Source organism: Etheostoma spectabile, chromosome 9, assembly GCF_008692095.1.
Source record: "Etheostoma spectabile isolate EspeVRDwgs_2016 chromosome 9, UIUC_Espe_1.0, whole genome shotgun sequence".
Classification (NCBI taxonomy): Eukaryota; Metazoa; Chordata; class Actinopteri; order Perciformes; family Percidae; genus Etheostoma; species Etheostoma spectabile.
The window spans coordinates 19,959,995-19,973,617 of NC_045741.1; positions in this window are offsets into that span (position 1 = coordinate 19,959,995).

Here is a 13,623-nt window from a genome sequence, read left to right on the forward strand (position 1 = left end):
GCTTAAGACTTACTTATTCACTGCTGCGAATGAGTCCTAAATGTTAATTTATCTTTGATGTCTTTGTATAGTGGTACGTAGTATATTTACTTTTTACTGTCTCAATTTAAATTTTTAGTGTACTGATTGTATTTTAATTGTATACTCTTTGTAAAGCACTTTGATTGAAAGCACTCTATAAATAAATAATATTATTATTACATTATTATTATTAGTATTAGTATAATGTCCAACTTCATCCCCTCAATAAATTCTCGTTCATATTACCTGCTTTCTTAATGACATTCTAACTGCATACTAGGGCTGCACGAGATGAGGGAAATATCTAATTGTGATTCCTTTTTTTTTACTGATATTGCGATATGATTCATAAATATTGGAGGGATTGATCATTTTTGCATCACTATTCTCATTTTCATTGAAAAAGATTAAAATTTAAACTATTAAAATGATAATAGTGTGATTTTTGCGAGGATCTGTACCAACAAAGATTTTTTCTTTAGTTTGTAGGATATAATTTGTAGACTGAGACATCTCTCCAATACCACAATACATAATTTAGAATATGTTTTTCACATAGAACCAGGCTGGTTAAAGTTAACTTAGGGGGTAAAGTTAGGAAAAGGCGAGAACATAAAAAACTAATCGCATTCTCAGTTGTCAAGAAATGTGTCATGTCTGCGTTGGTTAGGCTGACAGCGCTGCTTCAAAGTGGTCAATCTGGATCCGTTTTCACTTTTTATATGACAAGACCTACATTGTTATAAGAGTATAATATGCTCTGTGCTGACCGATAGAAGGTGTAAGGCGGTTTGATTTGAATCTCATTTAAATGAGGTGGCAGAGATTCTTGGAAGGTTGTGTGACTCTTAATAATAGCAAGACAATCCAACAGCACCACAAACAGCCTCAAAGCTGGCCCTGAAAACTAAAAATAATAACCCTCATGTAGGTAGGATTCCTTGCAATATAGTATGTACCTATTAAACTGAGTGCATGCCTGTCAGAAAACTTATTGCTGTGTGAGCATGCATACATGTACATTATTTTTGTATGTATATTTGGTTTGCGTAGTGCTTTGCTTTTGGAAGATATACATCTTCCCAAATATGTTTTCTCTCAATTATTGTGTGAGCGTGTGTTGTGTGTGCATGATCAATTGTGTGCCTACAACAAACGGTGTGAGAAGGGGTAGCTGAGCAGCACCAAGCTGCGTCAGCCCTAATCTGTCTCTTGACCACCGTCATTTCGCAGCAGAATACTCATATTGATCTGTGTGCCTGTTACACAAAAAAATAAATAAGTCAACTAGACTGCACTTGAGTGCACCTGAGTTCACAACCTGCCCTTGACAATACTCAGTGTGTAGAGAGAGACAAGGTGTAAAGGTGGAGGAGTTGCAGTTGTGCAGCAGGGGAGCAGAGAGTCAGAAAGGGTTCTGCATTGTTGATCCAGTATGACATTGATAGACAGCAGCTGAAGGAAAGCTGATAGCCATGTTTGGCGTGCCGGTTTTTAAAGGACGGACGTGACTGCCGATTCAAAGTTGACCGAGCATGAATTCAGCAGGCGATCGCCCCAAGTGGTCGTGCCGAACAAAAGTGAGGAAGGAAACTTTCACATATGACTTGCTCGACTTTCCATCTTTTTCACCATTATTATTCTCCCCTTGAAATACTTGTTTCTGCCAGGGTTTTTTTTAGTTTTATTTTTTATTTTTATTTTATTACATGGGCCTACTTCACTTTGTTGAACATGGTGAAACATGTCTGTTTTCTCTTTCTGCACCACCTTTGTAAGGATGTACAATTATTTTGTACAAATGTCAAACAAAAAAGGTTGCATGGGTTGTCCACATTAAGTGAAAATGTCTCTCTTTTTAATGTGGTCGTCTAGTCAGTAGTTGTAAGATTACTATATTTTTAATGTCAGACCTTAGTGCAGCTTGGACTCCTGTGTCGTTTTCATTACTGTTTAAAAGTGTTCACATATAACTTACCATCCACTACATTTAGTAATTTGTCATCTGCCTTATTCATATAATAGTCAGACTAAATGTCACCCAAAATATTGTCTGTGATGGACTGAGCCACCAGCAATAATATTATATATAATATTATAATATATGTGGATAACACTATGTATATATAGGTGCAATATGTAATACTGACAGCTAGTGTTTAAAATAGTTACTGCATTACAAATTCAAAATACTGAAGAAAGTCCTCTCCCCCGCCGCCTCCTCCCCAGACTCAAAGTTCACGTATTTTGCCAGGCTGAGAATGCAGCATCCACAACAATGTTGCTAGACGCTTGTCTCGCACAGCCAGACATTACTTCACAGCACAGCTGAGTAGCTAAAGTTAGATGCTGGCTATATTGACAGTTATAAAAGCCCATGGTCAGGTGGAGCTCTGTACCCAACTGACAGACACACTTTTAAGGCTTAGAATTACTGTAGGAACCGCTACAAAGACACTACCTTGCCGTCCTCCCACCGGACTAAACACACTTTGTTGGCTTAGAATTCCGACATCAATCGCTAAGCCCACTGCAAATTTACAATCCTCTCTTCCCGATTTACAGCCCCCTCTCTTGGCTTAAAATATCTCACCGTGGTCGTTATGGTCGCTGAACAGGCTACACGTTGTAAACTGCTCTGTCCCGCTTGTCTGGTCTTCCGGTAACGTTAGCTAGCAGTTTGCAGGGTTAGCATGGCGGCTTTAGCCAGGACCAATTGGAATCACTTTAATGGCTGTCTCTCAATTGTTTTTGCAAGTAATTAACTTGGGTACTCTAGCTATATAAATCAATGTGAGTACTCAAATGTTAAAATTTCATAAAATGCCTGTCCCTTGTAACCGTGATAAATTAGCATGAAGCTAATGCTCACCTGTTCAGGATGAAATTACCCAACTCTGCATCTTTTTGGGCTCTAAGCTGTCTCCATCTTTCAAATACATCTCCAATATTTATCCGGGGTTTATTACGTTTCTGGCTACGCAACTGTTAGAAACATGACTTTTTTTCCAGGTAAGATAGAATCTATCTCTGTTGATCCTGTTCGTTTGTTTGCTGCTTTCATGGCTGTATTAACGTTACAGCTGTAGCTTGCTGGGTTTATGTTTTTACAAGTACTGTATCTGGCAACCCGGCGGTCCATTGATGCAAAAGTATTTTGCTTTTGAATTAACTCAAAAGTTTCCTTGACATAATAAATTCTCTTGAGTTTCTGTATTCTGCACAGCTCAAGAAACTTTACCTTGTCTTGGAGAGTACTTAGTACTCTGTTAAATCCTAACAAAACAATATCAAATATGCAGTTAGCTATCTCGCTACAGTAGGTCTCTGCTTAGCCTTACTTTTCAAAGTGTCACTTGACACTCTTTTGGGGCCTGCAGCAGCTGCTGTTTTCCCAAGCAAAAAAGTGTGAGGCCGGCTAAAAAAACAAAAAAAAACAAAAGGCCCTGACAAATTAATCTCAAATGGGGACTGAAGGCCAGCAAATGGACTGCTGTAGCGTTTGTGAGGTATGTCAGGTTGCCTTTCCTTTATGAATTCAGCTGGCTTTACTAACCTGCCCACATTCAACAGATCTACAACGGAATAATTAGGAAATGGTTATTGCACACAAGTGTCTCTTATATATTTGGACAGATAGTTACAATTTAAATAGGGACATATTTTTATGTATCTCTTATGTTAACAGAATCCGGTGTTTTGGTTTTTGATCTTATATTTGAAGCACCTTGCAGAATCATTTCTCTTTATGGCAAGGAGGGCCCCACAGGACATTAAAGCCCTAACCTCAGCATTGTCTGGGTTATTTTCTGTATACTGAACTGTAGTACGTAACCGTCCTATCCTTAACATTGCTCCAATGTTTTTTCCTCTGGCTGTGGATCTGAATACAAAGCATAGTGCTGTTTGATGCTGCCATGGGTCTGGTCCTCGTTGGTGCTCGCTCGCTGTTTCTTCTTCTCAAGTTTTTCTGTGTTAGTGTGTGTGGTTGGTCTTGCTTTCTCCTTGTGGTATTGTGATACGGCCATTTAGGGTGACATTTTTGAAAAAAGGAACAATTCACATGTATTTGAAGGTTACTGTGTTACATTGTCAGGTAACGTTGCGTCCCATGCTGCGGTGTTCACTGGGGACTTTTAATGAAGACAAGCCAGTGGAGAGATTGATGATGGTGAACCAGACAGTGATGTCTGCGGAGTAAAGAAACAACATAATATAAGAGACAGGCCACCGCGCTTCGCTAAGTTAGTTGTGTTTTCTCACATTTGCTGAGCCCTGAGTTGATGAAGACTAATTAATTCAAGAAGAAACATCCCCAAAGGCTGCAATTAATAATAAACTTATTAGACATGATGGTGCCCATGAGGTCTGGATCTCATCGTGGCGTCCACGCTCCTGGTGGTGTTACTTACCCAGCTGTCACTTCAAGTAAATTGTGAAAGGTAAGAAAATGTGTCTCTGCGTGTACATGTGTAAGTCTGTTCATGCTTTATAATTCCATTTTTCAAGGAACAGTCAGCCTTCAAATAACCCTTCAATCTAGTTCTATTGCTTGGCATTTTACAAGACTCTGTTAAGTTCTTATTGACACCATGGCCAGCACTGAGGTGAAGAGATATAAATGGTTACATATAGACAAGTGGTGTGTGTGCTGTCTAATGAGTCTGTCAAAACTGAAGTCTCAGGAGGATGGACGTCTTCCATACTGCCTTACAGAAACTGCCAATGCTGAAGAATGAGGGGTGATTCAATGACCTCCTTTCTTGCTAACTCTTTCAGACTAGAACAGCTGCACCCGGACCATTTACAATTTAGTTTAAAATGTCCCCCTGAGCACAGTCACCTTACCTTGCCATACTAAACCGAGAAGTGCAGTGAGTGTATTTGTGGGTGTGTGTGTGTGTGAGAGAAAGAGAGAGAGAGAGAGAGAGAGAGAGAGAGATCTCTCAATTCAAGCAGACTTTTTTCAGGGTAGCCTCACGCTTCACCAGGTTCACTTCAGTTTTACATCCCCAGGGGTTAATACCTCTCACTGCACTGCCCTGCTCTGCTGTAACGATGCCATGTGACGTCACAGATGTAGAGCCAGTGTCGACAGATATAAACGCTGTTTGTGTAGTACTTAAGACTGGTGATGATGTGACTTTTTGGCCTCAAAGGTTCCACTTGCCATTCTCAAACACATGTCTCAACTTTTACCCACTGAATTACTCAAGAGAACATAAAGTCATTAAATTAATTAAAACTAATACCTCACAGCTTCAGATTTTGGTTTTAACTCATTTTATGTAAAATGTGTGTAATGCAGCACATACATACAGTACACAAAACGTCCACTTTGCTTTTTTAGTGCATGTGCAGTCTGTGCAATAATGTATCTGTAGTCTGTGTAATAACGTAATGTTAATATTGCAGTGTTTCCTCTAGATTCTTTTTCAATGGGCTTATCTGCTAATATTAGCTACCTACCGTTATCTTGAAACCATTCAGAGTGTACTGTAGGTACCTGAAACCGGTGATTTAACGGCACCGCTCTTTTTACACACAGTTTAACAACAAAACAAAACTAAATATTACTAGCTACGTGGCTAGTAGCCCACTGTAAGGATGAGGATGGCCTTATATAATATTCACACTGCTCTATTCCACTAGATATGTAAATGTCTTGGCAATGTAATTTTAATTAGTATAGGCTATTTTTCAGGCAGGTGCTTGTTCACTGCCAGAGTCTTCTGGGTTAAAATGGAATTACAGGTTGTTGTTGCTGTCTCAGATTTTGATCAAACCTTGTATATATCAAGAATGTGTCCCAAAACCAAGGCCTGTAAAATATGTCGGTTCATATCCTATGTCTTCATATTTTCAGCTCTTGAAATTACTTTAGTTTTACAGCTTGAAAATCACATTATCTGGGAAGCAATATCTGGACATTAATATAATGGAAGGTATTATTCAGGTTAGAGAGAGAGAGAGAGAGAGAGAGACTGTCAATATGACTGAAACATTACACCTTTGTACAGCATGCCCTGACACTAAGACTGACATTAAGGTTAGCATAAACTTTGAACAAAATCTAAGTGTGCAGTTGTTTCCTGGATTTAGTCTGATTTGACACAGAAGGATCCAGCTTCATGTCATTTGGCTCAAATCCACCCACTTACATTGACTCAGGCAGGTTAGATAGCAAGCAAAGTCTACTTAGACAGTAATACATTTTGAAAATAAAACTTGTGTTTTGCTTAAATTTCTGATCCTTCTATTATGAAACACAATTGTGGCTGCTTATAGCATTATGTCTTTTACGGTTACAAAAACACTAATTTTGACAATGGATTGGTATGTTATTTACGGTGGTGTAAGGTGCTGGAAAAAGATTTAAAATAAATCCTTAAAAATCACTTAAAAGTGATTGAAAAGTGCTTGAATTTTACCTCGGAAAAGGTCTATGAACTCTGTGTCATGCAGAGCCGTGTGGACCGCTCCCTTGAGTGTGACCTTTTGGAATAGGTATACATCTTTGCCAATAGATGTGGTCCTATGACAAGGCCTAATTTGTTTGAGCGTGCGGACTCTTTACAGACCTTTACAGATCTTGCCTTTACAACTATAAAATATCTGCTGGCCATCAAGTGCCTGGCTCAAAGGCACCTCATTGCTGGTAATAGGTAAGGTCAGGAAGGGCAACTGCTTTACACCACTGCTACTCTGAATTTGATAAACATCAGCCATCTGACTACATGCATGTTGAAGTCAACTCCTTGAAAGACTGGCAGTTTAACTAACAGTTAATGTGCAAGTGGTGCAGTGCTATTCAATCTTTTTTCATTTTTGTAGAGTTGTCAAAATGAAGAAAGCCACCAAACCTGGCTTATGTCATGACAGGTAACAAGGTACAAAAAGCAGATATATGTGCACTCCACTGCATTGCTTTTACTCCACACTGGCATGCCTATGTGCGTACTTGTACGTCTCTTTGCATGTGACATCCTTCAGCTTCTTTACCAGCCTCTCCCAGTAGTTTCAGCCCAAATGGGCTTTCCAAAAGTGCAGAGTTTAATCCAACTTCCAGATCTTCCACCCTACTGTATGACAATCCTCCTTCTCTTCCGAGCTCCTTGCTTCCTGCCTTGGAAATGGAGTCTGCATGGGGGAGTCTGTCACACTTTTAAACCCAGCTAAATTAGGAGTTAGACTGGTTGTGGGCGAGGGGGATGTGGTTGTGGTGGGTTGTGCTGCTGCCAAAGGGTGTGTCAGGGCAATTTATTAGCTTGCTATACATGCATGAGTGTGTGTAAGAGTGTGTGTTCCCAGCCTTTGGCAACATAGCAAACTCAATGGCGGAGGCACAGCTGTACCACTATTCTAATATGGAGTCATTATGGCCATGCATGGTGAGCCTCCAGTTAATTCACAAATTTGACCATAACAGACCAACTTTTTTTCCCAAAAAACTTGGATGACTATCTTGTGGTCCATGGTTTTTTTAGGTTACATTAACCTGAGGCGATGGCGTAATTTCACTCCACAGTCTGGTTTGCGTGCACCACTCCCACTATGCGATACATGCACAGCAGGTAACAGGTGTTCAACATAAAAACATAGATTGGTCCCTGTGGGAGGAGGAGTTAGAGTATATTCGGCAGTGCTGCTAGTGCTGTAGTTTTCTGTGTGTGTGTGTGTGTATGTGTGTGAATACTTGGTTGTGTGTAATTACATGTTAATGACCCCCCTCTTGTATTCAGCTGTTTTGAGTAGAGTAGCAGCCGTCGGATCGAGGCTCAAACAGTGGAGGAACATTGTGATAAGGTTTACATACTGCCGGCACCTGCTCCGCTCCCAACTCCCTTCAGCTTTCTTCAGAGGCTAAAACAGATGCTAGGGGACACTTAGCCTGCAAAATGCAATCTGCAAGACATGTTCAATGTGTTTGGGGAGAAAATGGAAACAAAAGAAAAAAGGGTACGAATAGCATTGCTATCAGTGTCTGTAAGCACCTGCAGGTCTTGCTCACGCTGGAACATTTTAATTGAGCAAGCAAAAGCTAAGGGGACAGGGGAGCGCCTGTACGACTGTCCCCGCCTCATCTGAAACATCGGATGGTTTCAAAGCCCCATCAGCAATCCTTTGCTGTAATGAGGGAGTTTTTGGGAAATTGGGATATGGTGTCAGTTTACCGTCTCTGAGCCGTGGGTCCTGCTGTCCAAAATGTGGAATAGCTAGAGAGAGATGCTGTCAAAACATGATAGGCGCAGACATCAGCACAAAGTTAGAGAGAGGGAGTCCAAGTCACCATGCCTAGACATGCAGTTCTTTTGAGCGCCACACAAATGAAGTCTCCAGACTATTATGAAGCAAAAGAAAACACACACACTTACTGAGTAAGTAACAATAGCAGCACAAGCTATTTTTCTCCAGCTCGTTGATTAAATAACTTTTACAACAAAGGACCACACCACCATTGACAAAGGAACCAAAGCCCCTTGTTTGTCATTTATTTTGAAAGTAATCATTGCTCACCTAGACACAGGGAAGGTAATAAATATTTATACCTCTTTTTGGAAATGTAAGCCATATAAATTTTTACCAACCTTTGCTTTGAGAGCAACTGCCCTTCATGATAACAGTATCATTTAAATGTCTTTTCTCTCCATTTCCCTTGTTTTCTCTCTCTCATTATCTCTCTCCTGTTCGCTCCGTTTTCCCCCAACACAATGTTAACAAGCTTTTTCTGCCCTATCTGGTGAGGGTGAGACAGCTCCACAAAATGACAAGGTGAGAGGGCGTGGGCGTGGGCGTGTGTGTGTGTGTGTGTGTGTGTGTGTGTGTGTGTGTGTGTGTGTGTGTGTGTGTGTGTGTGTGTGTGTGTGTGTGTGTGTGTGTGTGTGTGTGTGTGTGTGTGTGTGTGTGTGTGTGTGTGTGTGTGTGTGTGTGTGTGTGTGTGTGTGTGTGTGTGCGTGTCTGTGTGTGCACGTGTGTGCGTGTGTGTGTGTGCACGTGTGTGCGTGTGTGTGTGCGTACGTGTGTGCGTGCGTGTGCTTGTGTGAGTGTCTGTACTTGTGCTGTGTGTCCTGTGTGACTGCCAGCCACTGTCAGGGCTCATGTTGCCCCCGATGGTAACAATAATCATGGGATTTGATTGCCAGTTCCCTCAACCTTCATAATTGATGAATCCAATATTTACTCTGTTACCTGTGTGTTGTAAACATTCATTATGGGGTTCCTTCCCAGATAGGTGAGCAGGCGAAGAGAATGGGACAAGTCCAGCCTGCAGGGACCAGCTGTCAGTTTGACTAATGACAGAAATGAACAAAATCTCATAATTACTTTAGAAAAAAGGACAGTCTCCACCTTATCTCGGGCCAATATGCATTTTAAAATTTTTTGGCGTGTTTATTAAATTCCACCCTCTCCCCCACCACAACCACCACCACCCAGCCCCCACCATAATACATTACAGACAGAGGCAAGTTCTCAAATTTCAAATTAAATTTTCTACTCGCCATACACACACGGGCTCTGTAATCAGATTGGAACATTATTGTGTTTCTATTGACATTAGCATTGTTATTATTTTGTACTGTGTAAATATCAGTAACCGGAGCATGCCTGGTTGCTTTGCCAGGAAGGGATTATTTTGTGTATTTATTTTGTTCTAATGCTCTCAAAAATATCCTTTCAAGATGATATCTTGTGCATTCCATTGTCAGGAGATGCTGTCTCTGGATGCTATGATGCAGTATTGTTTTAATGTAGAGCCGCACATAACTAAATTAAATTGACTACCTGGAGTTTTTGTGTCTACTTTATTGTGACATAGCAACTACAGGGTCCCGAAATGAGATATGAATGAAACACATCATATTTGCTGTTAGACAGAAAGCCACCACAGGTCAGTCCATGCTTTTAGAGCTACTTCTTGTGTATACTGTACGTGTGCATATAATTGGATAAATCTCCAATAATGTGTATGTGTTTTTAAATTGGTGCACTGTAAACCACCCTGCACTAAGTCTCAGGAACAGGCAGCAGCGTAGTGAAGTGCAAAGCTCTCAGCCAAATCAGGTATTCAAGATAGAGGGATGGAGGGATAGATTAATGGCGGTAGGGATGGAGGGAGAGTAGAGGGGAGGGATGGACAGATATGGGGAGAGACAGTGCAGTGATATACAGTAGGCTCTACTTAGACAAGTCGACTCCTCAGTGCCATTAAGCATAACGGGGGGGGGGAGACTGTGGGAGAGCCAAAGTGTAGAAGAAGAAGAGAGGACTGCTATCAAATAAACAGGAGCATCTGCCTCAGTGTGTGTCCACTGTTTGTTTGTATATGTGTGTCTACACATGGCTCACGTTGATTTCCACCGTCTCTTGCTCTCTGTGGCTCTTTCAAACACACATGCAGCTCTAAATATCAGACAAAACTCTTCTCAACTTGATTCCACTTAAATCGCTATTCTCTAATGTCTTTTTTGCCGAGTGGAATCCCACATAGAAGAGTGTAATAGGGCATATTTTTGTCTCATGGAGGCAGACAGCTGATCGTGTCCATTTGTCATCCTGTCAAGGTAATTACCAGATTGAAAAGGAGAATGAGATTACCCCCCTCCCCTTCTAACGGACACTAACACCTCCACACTTGCTCCACACTAACAAACACTCACAGAAACGCACACACTTATGGCCGTGACACACCGGCCTGATAATCAGCCGTTGGACAGTCTGGCAAGATCAGTGACTCAAGTCTGTTCAGTGTGTTCCGTGCTGTCGTCCGTCCGGAGTAGTCTGGAGGGGCCGTCGGAAGGCGGGCACTGTCGGCAGTCAGACTCAAATGACCAATCCTATTGGTGGAGTGGAAACCCGGAAACGAGGCGCGGGATGAGTGGGACTAGAGTCTCTCAAAGTCTGAGGATTTTTTTTTAAATTGACCTTTGTCAATCTGAAATGAAGACAGATTCAACAGCTGCATGGCCTGTTTCTTGCTTAAAATGCTTTCAGAAACACTTTTTGGTGAGTAAAATATAGTTAAATATGAGATTTTATTCTGAACAAGCCGCCATGACAGTCTAGTTTTGAATTTCCGGAGAAACCAGACCCATGTGACCTGGTCGTCCAATCAGCTGCCGGTTTTCATTTTTGGGCAACAATACGGATTATGGCCACCTGCTGTAATGGAGATGTATTACGTCTCGTCGCTTTGGTTTGTTACGAGGTACTTTTTTTACCAACTTGGGGAGACTGATCAGTCCAACTGCCTGTTCTGCTGTCGGTCAGCCATCTGGTCGGTGTGTCAGGGGCTGTAGGTGCCACAAGTAAATTTTTAATATGAGATGTTAAAAGAAATTTCTCTAGGTCAGGCTAACGTCTTCAGGTGTGTGTGTGTGTGTGTGTGTGTGTGTGTGTGTGTGTGTGTATTGCGGTGCAGGTGACCTTAACATATTTTACTTTTAATTCCGTTATGTGGAGAAGACGAAATCTTGTGGCTCTTTTTGAAGGTCTTGTTAAAATGTTCTTCATTCCTGTTCTCCTGCCCACTAAGAACCTTCAGGAGCTCTTTGACACAAGTTAAATCGTATTCCTATGTACTTTAACTGTGTTCTGTGCAAAGAAGTTTGTGTCTGTACTTGTGTAATCAAAGTGGACACTTTGAAAAAGCAGACAGATCATTAGCGCATAATGAGCTGAAGTACTTTGAGCAGTGAGGAGGATTTCCTCAAGTGATGGCTTATAGAGATGGATACAAGAGGGTGGAAATCAGATTCTCTCAGCTGCAGACAACCTTTCTTCTCCCTAGGTGAGTCCTCTGTCTTTGTGCATGTTTGAAGTAAAGCACAGCTCAAACAAGCTGGCTAAGAGAATTAATAAAGACTTTTGGCACCCCGACAGTCATGTCTCCAGGTCTTGATAGTTCTCTTGTGCAGCAGATCACTCCTATTATGAGGATGCATGCTGAAGATCTGAGTTACACGTTCACCAGACTCCAGACATGTAAGAAAAGCCCCTACAAAGAGTCTCAGCCCCAACAATAATTCCTTGATGAAAATTTTTTTCTTGTCAGCCACTGACAAACAAGTTCAATTGGGAAGAGAAAGATGCTTTGATTTAATTGTAGTGTTACTGAAAGAATTACAGAAAGGACAGAAGCTGTCTTTTTGCAAACTTGGAATACAACCCAAGACCCTTGAGAGCCAGGACAAAAGCAATCACGGATATCAAACAAGTGATAAAAGGGAGGTGCTTCACTTGTGCATATGTGGAACTTACTGTACATATTTATCAAAACCTTGATTAAACGGCAACTCTCCCTCTTTCTGTCTCATCCTGACCGCCAGGAGTTTTATCCAGGAGCCCGGAGTAATTTGTTTACCTCTTTCTAATGCTACTATTTTCCAATATCCTTGCTGGATACGCAACTATGCAGCTCTATAAATATCTCTCCCCCCGCAGGGTTTTAAAAAGTCATGGACTGCTTAGTTGAGACGTGATGAGGCTTGGTGACGGCACCCAGCTGGCCAGAGTTCTGCCAGGGTGGCCTTGGTGACATCACAGCAAGTGGCGCGTGACAAAGCGTCAGCACGCCAGTCGCGACCCACGAAATAATCTCCGACAGACGAGGACAAGGGCCATCTTGGCTCGCACTCCCACCCAATGCCCTCTTACCCCATCCTCTGCCAACATGAGAGGCAGGTTGGGCTTTAGGAGAGATGTCAAATGCACAGCGTGTATCGCCAAACGGAAAGTTGCTTCCTGTCAGGTGATGACAACTAAGTGGCAGGGGAAGAAAAATTAAACACATCCCCCAGATTTTTTTTTTTTTTTTCCATCACTACTTTCTCCTGCTGTCAATTAGTCTCAATCAATCCCGTCGTTTTCTTTTTAGATTTGTTATAACAACTCCAGTCTGTCTTTCCATCCGTCAACGCATAATAAATACGCTCTACAATGTATGTTCTCTGAACAGTTCTGTCAACTGTTGGCAGCAGCGGGCCTTCCGTAATTGTCCTGCCACGCTGGACGAAATAAGCGCTGCTTCATTTGATACGACTGACTGGAATACGAAACAAGTGAAACCTCAGGCTTGTTTTGATTTGTCAGGACATGTTCCGCCCTCTAGCCTCTCCAAATCTCAATGATTGTATATGTGAGACAGAACTGGGAAAAAGTGGCCAAGAAAGTCATCGCCTCAAATAAGAAGACGTGATTGACTTCTAACGGCTTTCCTCTTGGCTGTATTTGACTAAAGTGTGAGGTGAAGCTGTGCTTATCAGTAAAGTAAGTCTGCCGCAATGTGTGATTAACAGGTGACGGTGTGCAGGGGTTGCTTGGCTAAAAAGGACTTAAGTGATTGGGAGCGACACTGTCAATCTTAGCCTTCCTCTGAGAGTCAATTAGTTGATAAACAGGACTACATGTCTTTGGCAGAGGGGAGAAGGCTGATAGGCTGTCCCATAGATGTCCTGGGGCAAGGTAAACTGACAGTATAGCTTTGCCGTCAGGGACGGAGGCAGAGAGAGCAATGTGTGACCGGCCCTGCCACGTGAGAGAGAAGACTACGTGTTTTTATGGCCGCATGCATGTGTAAGTGTACATGCATTATGTGCTGGCTAT